This window comes from Manis javanica, chromosome 5 (genome assembly GCF_040802235.1).
Source record: "Manis javanica isolate MJ-LG chromosome 5, MJ_LKY, whole genome shotgun sequence".
Classification (NCBI taxonomy): Eukaryota; Metazoa; Chordata; class Mammalia; order Pholidota; family Manidae; genus Manis; species Manis javanica.
In genome coordinates this window covers 37,042,768-37,057,425 of record NC_133160.1, presented here as the reverse complement: position 1 = coordinate 37,057,425, position 14,658 = coordinate 37,042,768, and positions in this window count along the sequence as shown.

Sequence of the window (14,658 nt, the reverse complement as noted above, 5' to 3'; positions counted from 1 at the left end):
CTGGATTCAAAAATGAAAGTACAACAGAATTATACCTATTTTATCCTAAGTGCATTTTAAAGTTATATTTCTTTTTTTCTCTAAGACCAAAAGAGTACATACATTTCCCTGGGAAACAGGCAACTCTTCAAAGTCATGATGATTCCATCAAACAAAAGAAGAAGAGAAAAGTGGATCAATTTAGCCAGACAATAAAAATTAAGTTACTTATATTTTGACTAATGAAAACATCTTTTGTATGAGAATTTCAAAACTGAAAATTTTGAAGGCAATTTTTGTGAGATATATTGAACCTGAACTTTTCTATAACAGTTGATGAGGTGTGGAATCATAGTCTTTCAAAACTTAAAATAAGGAAGGGGCCTTAGAGAGCTCCCACTTAAAAACAAATTACAAAAAAAAAAAAGATTCCCTTTCTAAAATGTGTAAGAATGCAAATTTGCCTTTGAAAGATGGAACAGCATTTCCCCAGAGGTCCATGTGCAGATATCTTCAAATAAAGACACTAATAATAAAAATTTTTGTTCTCTTAGTATCTGGTTTAAAAAAACCACACACATGCCACAAATGAAAGCATAGGCATCCATCATCTATGATGCTTCTGCTGAGGATACTGCACGTTGCCATGACACCACAGCGTTGCTAGCTGGCTTGTCCACCTGGGAGAAACCTTGAGTTACAACCTCTATACCTCTCAGTCTGAGGAATCCCATCATTTTGTGATGCATTGTTTTTTCCCTAATTTTCTGTCCTGACACTAAAATTTGAAATGATTTTAGGATATTAAGTTAGAGCAGAAATAGCAAGAGGTTTGGAATCAAACAGGTCCAGGTTTGCATTCGACTCTGCATTTACTAACTACGTGGTCTTGGTCCACCACTTCCAGCTCTCATTTTCAGCTGAGTGATGAGAAATATAATAGTGCCTGCTTGTGGCATTGTTTTAGGAGTTAAAAGACAGTGTATCTAATATAGATACTGTATCTAGTACACCGTGGGCACTCATTTATCATTATTCAGTTTGTACATGGAATTACCCAATTCGTCATCACATTGTAGTTTCTCAGTTTCTGTCTGAATTAAGTTGTGACCTCAGTCATTTTATTTATGCCCTGTGTTGAACCCAACTCAGAGTCATGTGAAAAAAGCACAAGATATATTTACCTTTATTCTAATTGAGGGTCAGTGAGGGCCATCATATCACAAGATGAGGGTAAGGTTGTCTATTTACCAAAATGGTAACACACACACACACACACACACACACACACACACACACACACACACACACACACCCTGCATCTTTGAGCAACTTTTCCACTTCTATGAACTAACCCTAAATGCTCAGGAGTTACCGAAACTCTGATGAATATCATGAACAATTAAGTGTACAAATATTTGCTGAGAGCTACTCTGTGTCAGGCACTTTATAAGATGTTTAAATAGCAACATGTACCAGGTGGTGTAATAATCCGGGACTTCATGGTATCATCGAGAAAATAGAAATTTAAAAATACTAACAAGCCCCTTTCCACTAATTTTCTTTACTATCTTCCCATGAAAATTTAATAATTAATTTCCTTAGAGTTCAGTCCTCAGTTATAGGACATTAGCTATTTCCAAGACCATATATTTGTTTTTGTATGTAGTGCTCTATTGCCAAAAAAGAAGTTCAATAACTGAAGTGAAGCTTTTTGAGCAAAGGAGAAAAAGTGAAAGGGAATAGAAATTGGTGTCATATGGTCGACCAAGGGTAAATATATGTATAAATAATCTGCCCAAGATACGTTCTCATCCTTCATATTGATCAGTGTTACCTTTAGTGATAGAGAATGAATGAGCCCAGACAGAACCATTATGTATCTTAACACACTTCGATCACCCAGGCTGAGTCTATTAGAAATGTTTGGTAGATCTGCAATGAAATTCTGGATTTTAAAAATCTAGCTTTGAACAGAGATTAGATTTGTGGTTATCAGAGTCAGAGGGTGTGGGAGGGGGAGTTGGAGAAAAGTGGTCAAAAGGTACAGTTAGGAGATAAATAAGTACTAGGGAGCTAGTGTACAACATGATTACTGTAGTGACACTGCTGAATGATATGTAGGAAAGTCATTAAGAGTAGATACAGATACTAAGAGTTATCGTAAGGAGAAACTTTTTTCCTTTTATTGTATGTATGAGATGATAGATATTAACTAAAATTGTTATGCTAATCACTTCATGATATACGTAATCAGACCTTCATGCTGCGTACTTTAAATGACATTTATTTCTTAGTAAAACTGGAAAAAGTTTATGTTCAAGTTGTTATTACTTTGGCAGTATCTACAAAGCTAAATATACGTGTGTCCTCTGATCTAGTAATTTTGTTCCTATATATGATTTCAAAAGAAGTGCATCCTAAGATTTAAAAATTTTTTTGATTCCCACCTTTGGTACTAGTTAAATTACTTTCTCTACTCCCAAATGTGCATAAGTTTTATATCTACTTGGAAATAGTCATTAACTGAAGAGCATATTTTAAACTTCAATAATAAATCAGATATGCAAAAAATTAGAATATAATGAATCATATATGTCTATTACTCTGACTCAGTTATCTTTGATTCATGTATCCAATTTTTAAATTTATTTTTATAGTGTATTTATTTATTTATTTGTAAATGTGGATAGTTTTATTTTCTCCCTCTCAATTTAGTGATTTGGTGGACAAAGGTGACTATCAGACAGAAATACATTTATTCCGCATTAACTTAACAAATTCAGCAGAAATGTATTCTGTGTTTACCAGAGAGTATGTATAAGAATTTTCACAGCACCACTGTTTTTAACAGCCTGAAACTGGAAATAACCCAGCTGCTCATTAGTAGATAGTAAAGTGGCAAATCAGTTTTAGCATATTTATGCAGTGGCTCATAACACAGCAATGATGATGAATGGTCTACAACTGTACACATCATGGATGAATCTCATGAGCATAATGTTGAATAGAAGAAGCCAGATACAAAAGTGTCTCCTGTATGACTCTCTCTGTTCCTAAGCAGGCTGGAATAATATTTGGTGTTAGAAGCCAGGATCCTAATAACCCTCAGGAGGGTAGTGACTAGAGGGAACATAAGGAAATTTCTGGGCTGCTGGTGATATTCTTCATCTGGGTGCTGGTTTTATGGATGTGTTCACTTTGTAAAATTAATTTTACAAGTAATTACTTACAAATTAATTAATTATCATGTGTACACTTTTCAATATATGTCATAGTTCTATAACAATTTCCACAAAAAAAATTAGCTCTCATACAAATTTTAATGAGGAGAACTGGTCAAAAAAAATTGATGAGCAGATCAAGTCCAGTATGATCATTGTATCAAAAATGGTCTAAGAGACAAAAGTGAGTCTGTCCTCTATGCTTCAATATCAGTACCTTCTTTTGACTGCTTGGTTTTCAACTTTTCCTTTTGAGATAATTGACTCCAGTAGCTAATGCCAGGGGGGTCTCGGTAATTGAATCAGCATTTGCTTGAATAAGGTCCTTTTATTGTCCTCCTAATTTATTGCTGGCATGCCCTATGTCAGTGTAATGGACAATTCAGCATTTTAGCTAAAAGCCTCCCAGGTTATGACTAAAAAGGCTGCTTACACAGGATATTTTAGTGACACAGCTCACCGGGATTGTCTAGTTTAAATAGAAAGCAGAATCTGAATGAATGACTTTGTTCTTCCCCAAAGAAGACTATTATTCTCATGTAGGCATCGATTTATTCATCAGTCAGTCACAGAGCATCCATTGTACTCCAGGCTCTGTATTTAAATGCTGGGGCAGGGAAAAAGCAACGTGTAATCCCTGTCCTCATGGAACTAATGATCACTCCAAGGGCTAACTCACTCAACAAATACCTAAATTGATGGCTATACTGTAAGAGTGAATTGTACAAAGGGCCTTGAAACAACAGAGAAAATGAGTAAATGATCCTTTCTAGGAATCAAATGAGACTTTATTGAGAGGATAACAACTGCTCTTGGTTGTAAAGAGTTAGGTGGAGCTTTCAAGAATGAAAAAGGGAAAAGGGGGGTCCAGCCCAAGGGACAGACTCTACAAATCTGCAAAGTCATCATTGTGATACATTGTGTGTATGTACATAATTGCAATGTGATGTGCTGGGAGGAGGGGGAGTTAAAAACAAGAGACTTGGGGGTTGGATTATAAAAGTATACAAGATGATGATGGTGCCCCACGCAACTCTCCTTTGCCCGGCCAGTGTGTTCCTCCTCCAGGTGCTGTGAATGCTGGCTCATCTATTCCCACTTCTCCAGAGTTTCTCTGGGTCTATAGGAGCCACCTTACCCAGAAGTGCCTGAGAGGTTATAGGCGTCACCTCCCAGGGTGACCTGCAGGCAGGAGCTGACTGATCTGAGGGTAGAAGAGCCTGCTCCTTGCTTCAAGAAGAGGCAATTCGTGATGCAGTTCACACTCCAGAGCCCCCTGGGGATCAGGTTGAGCCTAGAGTCCACCTGAGACCACATCCCTGCTTAGCTCCTTCCATCTGTCCTGTTCTGCTTCCCTTTCTCCTGTCAATCTGGGGGCACACCTCACTATAGCACAGTCACAATATCGCAGTTCACAGTCACTGCCTCAGACTTTGCTTTTAGGGAGCCTGACCTAAGACTTCAATTTTGATTCTGTAAATAATAGGGAGCCACTGAAAATCTTAAATCAGTGGAATGACTCAATCAGAATTGCATTTTTTAGTTAACACTGTCATAGTTTTGAATGTGAATTTGAGAATATGTCCTCTGATTTATTTTTAATGTAAGAATATACTGCTTTTAAACACTGTTCTGATAGAACTTCTTCGCACCCAGTTTGAGGTGTGTGTGTGTGGTTCTGATTTTATGAATATTATGTGATTACATCTGGGGAGAATGGAAAGGGAGCTCTCTCATCCATGTGTTTATTATTTTATGGTAATTGCATTCCAGAATTTTCCCTTTTACTTAATTGTTAGCTGATAGTGGTTATATCATGTTCCTTGGAGGATAACTTCTCACTTCCTTGTAGGTTGTTGGAAAAGCATTCTTATCCTATAGTTCATTATTTCAGAGTATTATTTGAATTACAGCTTTAATAATTAATCATGGGTGAGAAAGGTGATCAGCTCTCACTGCTGACCTGTTGGGGATCACTTTGAAAAATATTATAAAGTTTCTCTCCTCCTTTCCTCCCTTCCTTTGCTGGATAACTCAGTATGTGAAATGTATAACAATTAGGCTTCCATTGCTTAGAAAAATTGCCTTTTAAATTCTGTTTTATAAAAATTCACTCTTGCTAATTAGTTGACCTTTATGAATAAATTATGCACGTTTTCATTTAAAAGGCTCTGAGATGATGTAGGTGTTTGCTGTAGTGTTACCTTCTTCAATGGAAATACCATTGCTTTTCCAAAACTTTAACTCCGTTCTTAACTTTTGCCATGTGAGGAGGAGAAATTTATGTGTTTATGTAATTTCTTCTCAGTCACAGAGAAAAGGAGTCTTTACTTATGATATTAACCACATAAGAAAGCCATTAAAAACTTCAAATGAAGAATTATTCTTACTAAAAGTAAAGATGTTATGCTCTCTTTTTATCTTTACCTGAGGAAATCCTATTTCATCTTTAAAGCTAAGTCAGAATATTATTTCCCCTTTGAGAGAGGGTCCGGGGGAGATAATATTTATTCCTGTTTTTCTAATCCAGAAGTCAACCTCTTTTCTGAATTTCTGTAATATTTAGTTCCTACCTCACAAACTGCTGTTGAATGCCCTCTTGGATTGTAACCACATACATTTCAATTAGCTATTACTGCATTAAAAACTCCCAAAACTCAGTGGCTTAAAATAATAAAAATGTGTTATCACTCAAAGACTGGGTCAGCTGGGGGTTTCTTTGATCTCTTCTGGGCTCACAGATATGTTTGTGGCCAGCTGTAGATAGGGAGGTGGCTCTGCTCTTCTTTACTAAGCTCCCACACTATTGAGTCTCAGAGTGCTTTAGGTGGTCCAGGACTGCTCTGGCTGGGACAACTGGGCTGTCTTCCATGTGGTCATTTAGGGTGCACACAGCAGGTTAGTTCAGGCTTGTTCACATGACAGCTGGGCAGGTTCTGAGAGAGAGCCAATGTGTGCACAGCCTCCTGAGGCTTAGGCTTGGAACTGGCACATCATCACTTCTGCAACATCTTACTAAAGAAAATCACTAGGAAGACAGGTGCCAGGAGTGAGAAGTTGGCTTGACTTATTGATGAAGGCATTGCAAACCACATCACAAAGAACATGGTTCAGAGGAAAGTGAAGAACTGAGGACTTTTTGCAATGAATATATCACATATGCATATTTGTATACATATTCTCTGTCAGTCTAAAACCTTCTTGAAGGTAAGGCAGTATTTTATCATCTTCTAGCATTAATGGTGTTGTTTAGAATGACTTCTATAGCTTTTAAGTTCAGAGCATCTTTCCCCCCTTTTCAACTGATAACAGCTCTGCTTATCCCTTGTTGCACTCCATGACCCTTATCCAGTGTGGTCCTAGTGAGTCTACAGGGCTCTCAATTGGGTGCTCTAGCCCGAACAGCTGGTGGAGGGATCAGAGTACAATAGGCTGGAACAATGAATCTTTCTTTCAGAAATTTGATCTGGCAGACCCATTTAAGGAGAGAATGTGGTTGAAGCTGAGGTTCCTCCCTTCTTGAAGCCTGGTTCTTTAAACCTTCCCTCTAGTTTGAAGCCTTCCAGTAAATCCTTTATCTTTCTTCTTATGATGCCATTTAGCTGTCATAGAAACACTCCCAACTCTCAAAAGTTTGTTGAGTGACTGAATGAAGTCAAGGATTCTGTAATCATTGGCTGTCTTTATCATAGAAGAGTACTTAGCATATGCTCTCGCAGGGCATGGACACCTTTGGTTTACTCTGCCCAAAAACTTCTCTCCAGGAACTGCCCCTTCCCTCATCTGCATGGTTAATGAAGAGCCAAAAAAAATTACTGCAAAGGCACCTTAACTTGTAGCCAAAATATATTTGATCAGGGTGGCCAATGAGTTCCTCCAGTCTGTGAGTGGGGGACCAAGACAGGTGGACAATCTGAATATATAATACGTTAAATTGACATGTTGTGGAGCGTATTTCCAGCCACACACGGAGATCTCTTCTGTGAGTGTATGAATTTGGGCGCCCTACCTCTCCAGGCTTCAATTTCCACATCTGTAAAACGAAGCCCACAATATCCACCTCTCAGGGCCATTTAAAATACTGAACATGATAATGAGTGTGAAGTACCTTGTGTAACTCCTGGTAATGTGCAACTCAGTTATCCTTCTGTGTGAGTCTCTTTCCATAAAATACCTGATTTGGGAGTTCCTGAATCATTTTTACAAAAAAAAAAACCATAGAAACTATTATATGCCAAGTATTTTGTTAACATTATTCAGCAAGAACAATACTAAATTCTTATATACCACAATGCTAAGCAATCCGCATTTGTTGACCAATTTAGTTATCATAGCAATATCCTAGATAGATCCTTTCACCATTTTCCAGATGAGGAAACCAGCCGAAGACACTGGGTCCAGATGCATTCAGTCCACTCTCTTTCACCTGCCTCATCTGCTGTCCTTGCCCAGGGCTTTCTCAATCTTGTGCATTTTGGTATTTCTGTCGCCCACTGGGGTAAATAAATAAAGCTGCTCACATCTGGAGGCTTAGAGTATAAAAAGATTTCAATTGCCCATTGTTGGATGTGAAAAGTGTTTGGGGTAATGTACACAGTTTGGGTTAATTTTAGAACGATTTTTTACAATAAAGTTTGGGGGAGAAAAATGGTTTTCTGATAATACTCTCTGTCAGATAACCAGAACATGTGACCTTCCTCCATTGCCATAGAGAATGGACAGAGGCAAAGTACAAAGCTGATCTCTATATAGAGACATTTTATAAATGAAAGCCGATTCTAGTTGTTAAATTACTTCTTGCTGTCACCGTGTTCCATTGTGTCCTTTTCTAATGTAATGATCACATTTCTAGGTCTCTAGATTAGCAATAAATTTAAGCCTTCCCCCTATTTCCTCCTTGACTTTTCCTTTCTCTGCCACAAATTAGGATTCTCATAAGAAAACAAAATATTTTTGATATGCAGCAAATGTTTGATTCTGGACCTGAAGTGTTGCTCAGCATTGGTATGGACAGCACTCTGCCAACCTTTGTTCTTAAAGTACCTGTGAAAGAGAAACATGCTCATAGCTTCTTACTGAAAAGAAGGGCTGTGTTTTTAATATGTGAATAGTTAGCTCTTTAAGGAAATGCTAATGGCAGGCAACAGAAATAGATCTGTATGTAATCAAAAGCACCTCCCATAAGTCATTCGCTGAACAAGAGAAGAAGGGAAAACTTGTCAGTAAATATTTAGAATTGGCATAAAGCTATAATGAGGGAAGACCAGAAACTTTGACAGGAGACCTACTATGTGATGAAAAGAATGCTCCCCTAAATTTCACAAAAAACTTGAGTGGTATTCGTTATGGCCCCATGTAAGAGATGCTGTTGGTTCCCTTGCCTTGAGGTGGGACCAACTCGGTGTAATTCCAGCACCAGAACTGCTGTGCTATCAGTCTGAGGCATGACTTTACCTAAAATCACAGCCTTTCTTACTCCTTTCCATGTCTTCTCCTGTTTTCTCCACTCCCTTTCTCTGGAGGGCACTTTCAATCAATTGCTTACACAAAGTTCCCCATTTCTAGCCCTGCTTCTTGAGAACCTGACTCAAGACACTTATTTTATTAATGGCATAAAGGAGAATCTCAACAGAAGTTAGGAACTGGGTGAGGATAACATGCCTCTTAAGTGGAAGAACTGGGATTCAAATGCCAACTTTTCTAACTTTATCAAAGTATTTCTTCATGTAGTTGTTATACAGAGTTGGTAGCTGAGATAATTAAAATACTCTTCTATGTCTGCATTTTCGCACCAATACGAGGCTGTTGACCATGTACTGGGGACCATGGATCAAGTCTTATAAATGGAATACTGGTTCCTACTTGTTAATAACATCTACTTGGATGTCCGAGATATCTCAAACTTAATGTATCTGAACTGGCACTTTATTTTCCCCCAAAGTTGCCCTTTTTTGCAGCCTGCTCCAGCTCAGTTGATGACAACTCCATTCTTCCAGGTGCCCAGGCCAAAATCCTTGGAGGCACTCTGGAGCGCTATTGTTCTCTCATGCCCTGCCTCCCATCAGAGAATCAGTCCTGTTCTAGCTACATTCAAAACAGTCAGAATCGGACCATTTATCTCAGCTGCACCATCACCTCATGATCTGAGCTGCCATTCTCTCTCATCAGGACTAGTGCCAAAGCCTTAACTGACCTCCCCCTACTCTTGTCTCCAGACAGTTAATTATCAGTGAAACATCCAGAAGAACCCTTCAAATATGTAAACTAGTCAGATTACTCTGCTAGTTCTCATTTTCTTCAGAGTAAAAGGCAAGGCTTACATTGACCTGCAAGAACCTATATAACATGCCCTGCCCACCTCCTGTTATGTTACTCTCTCTCCCACTGCTCTTCCCTTTCGCTCATGGCTCTGGCACACCATCCTCCCTGCTGTTCCTCAAACGTGCTAGAAACGCCTCTGCAGTCGGTCCTTTGCGCTGGCTGCTTCCTTTGCCTTGAACACTTTTTCCCCAGATATTTACATGGCTCCCTCTCTCACCTAAAGTTGGATAAATTTCTTTTATCCTACTTTACTTTTTTTTATAGCACTTACATTCTTCTGATATATAATAATGTTGATTATTAATTAATTTATTTATGGTTTCTTCTCCCTGTTTTCCCACTAGAATGTAACCATGTGCAGGAAGACAGCTTTGTCTGTTTTTGTTCACTGAAATATCCCATGTGCCTAGAGTAGACTGGCACCTGGTAGCACTCAATGAATGTGTGTTGAAAGATTGAATGAAACTTACCTCTTTCAGTTTGAGCTTCTGTCTTTTGATCAAAATGGGAACTGTACAGAATGACAGTTTGGAGTTGAATGACCAGTGGAATAACACACACACACACACACACACACACACACACACACACACACACACACACACACCCACGGTTTTCATCCCAGTTCTATCATACTGTTCTCTTTGTCTTTTCCATGGGAATTTCTCTTTAAGGTATATATTTCACTGAGGCACTGAACTACCATCTCTCATCATTCAAGGACTTTGGCAAATTCTCTTCTCTTTGATTAGCAACTGAACAAGAGCACAGTAAAAAAATCAGTTGTTTATGAAATTTCAAATCAAACAATTCAGATAGTGTATTTTAAGACAAGTCAACCATCACCTGTTTCCTTCTTCCTTTTTTACTCGGTTAGCATTTTTCACCTAAGGATAAGAAAACATATTATTCTTCCTGCATCAAATAGGGATACTTAATAGGTTCATGGGGTGCTACAAAATCCATATTTCCACAGGATTAAAATGTTAATAGTCTCTTTATACTTTGATTGCTCCTCAATCTGGTTCCAAATTGCTAAGGAAGAAATTACATCATAAAAAACCTTGTCAACCTCATTAGAGAACATGTAACCATGTTTATCCATGAAAGGACTAAAGAGAAGCATTTCAAAGTACTACACTGTTTTCTCTGAGGAGCAGAACTCTGGGGAATTGATACTGATTTCCTGTACAATCCTCTTACGAAGATTTCTACAGACTGTGAAATAGTTTGTGTTTAGTTGAACAAGTTAAAGTCCCCTTCACAGGATCCTTCCTTAATTTTTAAAGTTAGGATGCTTCATCCCAAGTTTAATATTCTTCCATCTTAAGTAAGTAAGTAACAACCCAAATATTCTTAAAATATCCTTTCTGGATACTCATTCCCCTTTAGATATATATTTTCAGCCATTTGTATAGCTGTGAAGCTCAGTCTTTCATATATTTAACAAAAGGTCATGTTTTTACAATTGACATTATTGTTCTTTGATTGGCACAAGCTTGATTGCTGTTGGAAGGTAATAAAGTCTTGGTATCCCCAACATTTCGTGACAAGTTCTGAGTGGTCCGGTGGTGATCAGCAGTGATGACTGTCCCCATGAAGATGAAGCCCTTCTATTGCAAGTACAATATTGAATCTGGAGGTTAATGCATTGCTGGCTCCTCAGGCAATCAGCATTTGCCCCAACATAGCTTTGTGGAAAATAAGTGATCACTGACAGTTGGAGGTCATGCCCCATAAGTATTAAAAGTTTTGGGCCACAGGCATGTTGCAGAGTAGAGCCTGGAACTCCTCAATTATTGGTAACATCTTTCAAACAGGCCTGCTGGCAGGCCTTTCAAACTAACCAAAGTTTAAGACAAGGGAGTTTTCTTTCAGACATGACTTTTTTTGTGGATGCAGCATTTTGCAAATTAAAGAGCCTTTAATCTATATCACAAAGGAACACAGTGAGGTGACCTTGAAAAATATTGCTGAACTGGCCATTTACTTAAACAGAGAGGATCCTTCTGCTGTCCTCCCTCCCACCTAAGAAAATAACCGATGGCTTCAACAAGATTTGATGTTAACTAGACAGGATTAATGATAGGAGGGGAGAGAGTTAACTATAATCGCTAATAATGAAACTTGTGAGAAGAAAAGTTCTATATTCTGAAGTGGCTGTGACTCTATATACAAAACTGGTAGAGATGTTTGTGTTTTGTTGAAAGAAAAACAAACTGTGAAGATCCATTATGTCGAGCTACATTTAGAAGCAATCAGCTTGAAAAGAGAAGTTTATTCCTTGTATATGACCTGGAATTCTTCCCATCTGAAAACAGGTGCAGAGTTGGCTACATCTACATGAGATGCATGAACATAATATATTTCTTGAGGGCATTTTTCTTCTCTCTCAGATACTCGTTTTTATTTGAGATTGTTACATTGTCATTTAAATGCTAACTTCAGTTCCATTCTTTGCCGTAGGAAGCGCTTATTCATTAATTGGAAAAAAAAAGGAAAGAGTGCACAGCTGCCCGAGTAGTTAAACTAAAACACTTTCTGTTTTCAACATCATCTGCCAAAAATAATGTCTGACATTGTGAGAGGAAGAAAGATAAATACATTTGGAGGCTTGGGAAAAATCAATTCATTTTAACATTACATTGTTTCTATGAGAAATAGAGCCAAAGAAATGCTTGCATTTTGTATATGAATCACAACCATGTGTATTAAAATATAGAATGTTTGCTTGTCTCACTCAGTTCCTGAGTTGTGCCTTGGCCAAAAGTGAGTTTCTCCTGGAAGATGTGTAAAGACCCTTGAGTTTCCAGAAAACTCTTAAGTGACTGTGTCAGTGCACTTAGTAGGACTCTGATGGTTCTCTAAAAGTTACAACTACTTCTCTAAATTACTGTCACTACTTTTTTAAGAACGTAGTTTGCGCATTGAAAAGATGTGCTTTCAAGTTTTCTTTGCTCTATAGCTTCTACCTTTTTTCTCCTCCTTCCCCTCCCATTCTTCCTCTTCCTCCTTTCCCTCCTACTTTGTAACCTAAGGAACAAAGGAAAAACAAGTTTGAGATTCTATTAAAATGTAACTCGTTTTAGTGTATATTAGAACTATAGCTACTTAATATTTATTTAATCAATTAACACTGATTGTGTTCAGGGTTCTCACACAAAAAAATAAAATAAAAAACTTGTAAAAATCATCCCTTTATATTTAATTGGTCAGCAGTTCATTTGATGCTAGAACATTTCACACCCTAAAAATAAAATTGCTAGTTCCAGCTTCTTACCCAGCTGTTTTAGTGGCATGGAATTATTTTTTACAATTTACAACTTCATTTTCCTCTTCTTTGGTCCTCAGAATGTGGAATAGATCTTGTCACAACTTCTTCAGGATAACTCTGATAAAATTGTTCCTAGGGCAGAAGTGGATTAATTTTTTATTTACCTTCTTCATGGCTCTTCAAAAACTTCTTCTCTTTTCATAGAATGCTGTTTTCTGATGTTGTCATATTTCCAATTTCTTCCTAACTTCTTTTCTTAGCCCCAAAGCCACTTGCTCCCAGAAGGTTCCCTTGGCCACCCATTCCTTTCCCATGCCAGAGCAATTTCTCTCTCTCTCCCTTGTTATTATAACACAGAATGTTAAAACTGCTTTTTGCATACCTCTAATATTTCTTCCATGATACAGGAGAAATATTATATGTATGCTCTTAATATATTGCATACTTTAGAAAGGCAAAGCACATGTTTCATGCATTTTTATATTCTCTACTCCATTCAGCAAAGTTCATTGTATAAAAAATGCCTTTCCTATGTGGATAAAGAATGAACATATTTACAGCACTCAAGATATATTTTTATTTTATGTATACCAAGTATACTGGGGTTAAGAGCAGGTTAGATGTCAAGGCTTTAAATTAAAATGGTAATATTTACTTTAGTCTTGATAGTCTGTATTTTTCAGGTTAAAAAAGACATAAAAGTTAGGGTGACATACAGAAGGTAAGTTCAGGATTCACAAAGCAAAGAAAGAAGAGTCCTCAGTGCTGTAAATATCAATCATGTTCTGTCTGAAATTTCCTACTCCATAGTAACAGGATAAGGACTAGAGCTCCGGGTCCTTTAGAGATAGAGTCACTTCCTAGTAAATAAGAGAATGTACTCAACTTCTTTAGAATAGTTTTTAAAGAATAATGAATGCTTTTAAAAGAATATGGTGCAGTTTGTTTTGAGCAAAACTGAAATATAAATAAAAACAAATGTGTTGTATTCTTTCTCTCCCTTGGCTTTTTTTGTCCTTAAAAGAAAGGGATATTTGGAATGTTGGGAATTATTTGTAAAATTAGCACACATTCCTCCCAATAACACAGAAAAATATCTGACCCACAGTTGCCCCAGTTTGTTCAGTACTGTGGATATGCTATGGATAGAGTATCTGTTCTTCCACAGCCTCCTGGCTGCAGGAAACAAAACTCTGGGTAAGCAAAGTTGGGTGGTTTTCAAAACTGCTACCCTTAGTAGATTTATAGGCATAAAGAGACTGTCATTAAATTTAGTCAATGACCCTGAGCTTGGAATAATCTTGAACTGGTACTCTCAGCCAGGGTGGACAAAAGTCTAAGGAGCAATTAGGGATAAATAACAAGATTGGATTCTGACATGCAGGTGAGAGGTGAGTAGGAAATAATTGAAATGTTCATTGGGTGATGTTAGATAATTTAACTCTAACTAAATAATAATTTCTTCTTTGTTGAGCAGTCATAGAGTTACTCAGCAGGGTCATCTGCCAGTAACAATAGTACAATCAGAGCTTCTCAAACTTGGGTGTACATAAAAATTACCTGAGGATCTTCTTAAGTGCAGATTCTGTTGAAGCAGGTCTGGGGTGGGGTCTGAGATTGCACATTTCTAGCCGGATCCTAAGTAATGCTCATCTTACTGATACCCAAACATGCCCTGATCAGAAGCAAGTGTCTACAGTTGCATTATCTAATATAGCATTTGATGGGTTTCATGTGAATATTGAACACTGAATTGCTATATGCTGGAAGTATAAAATATCAGATATTTTAATACTTATGGGGCAATTTAAATACCACAAAATTACCCCATTTAAAGTGTATAATTCAGTCGATTTTAGT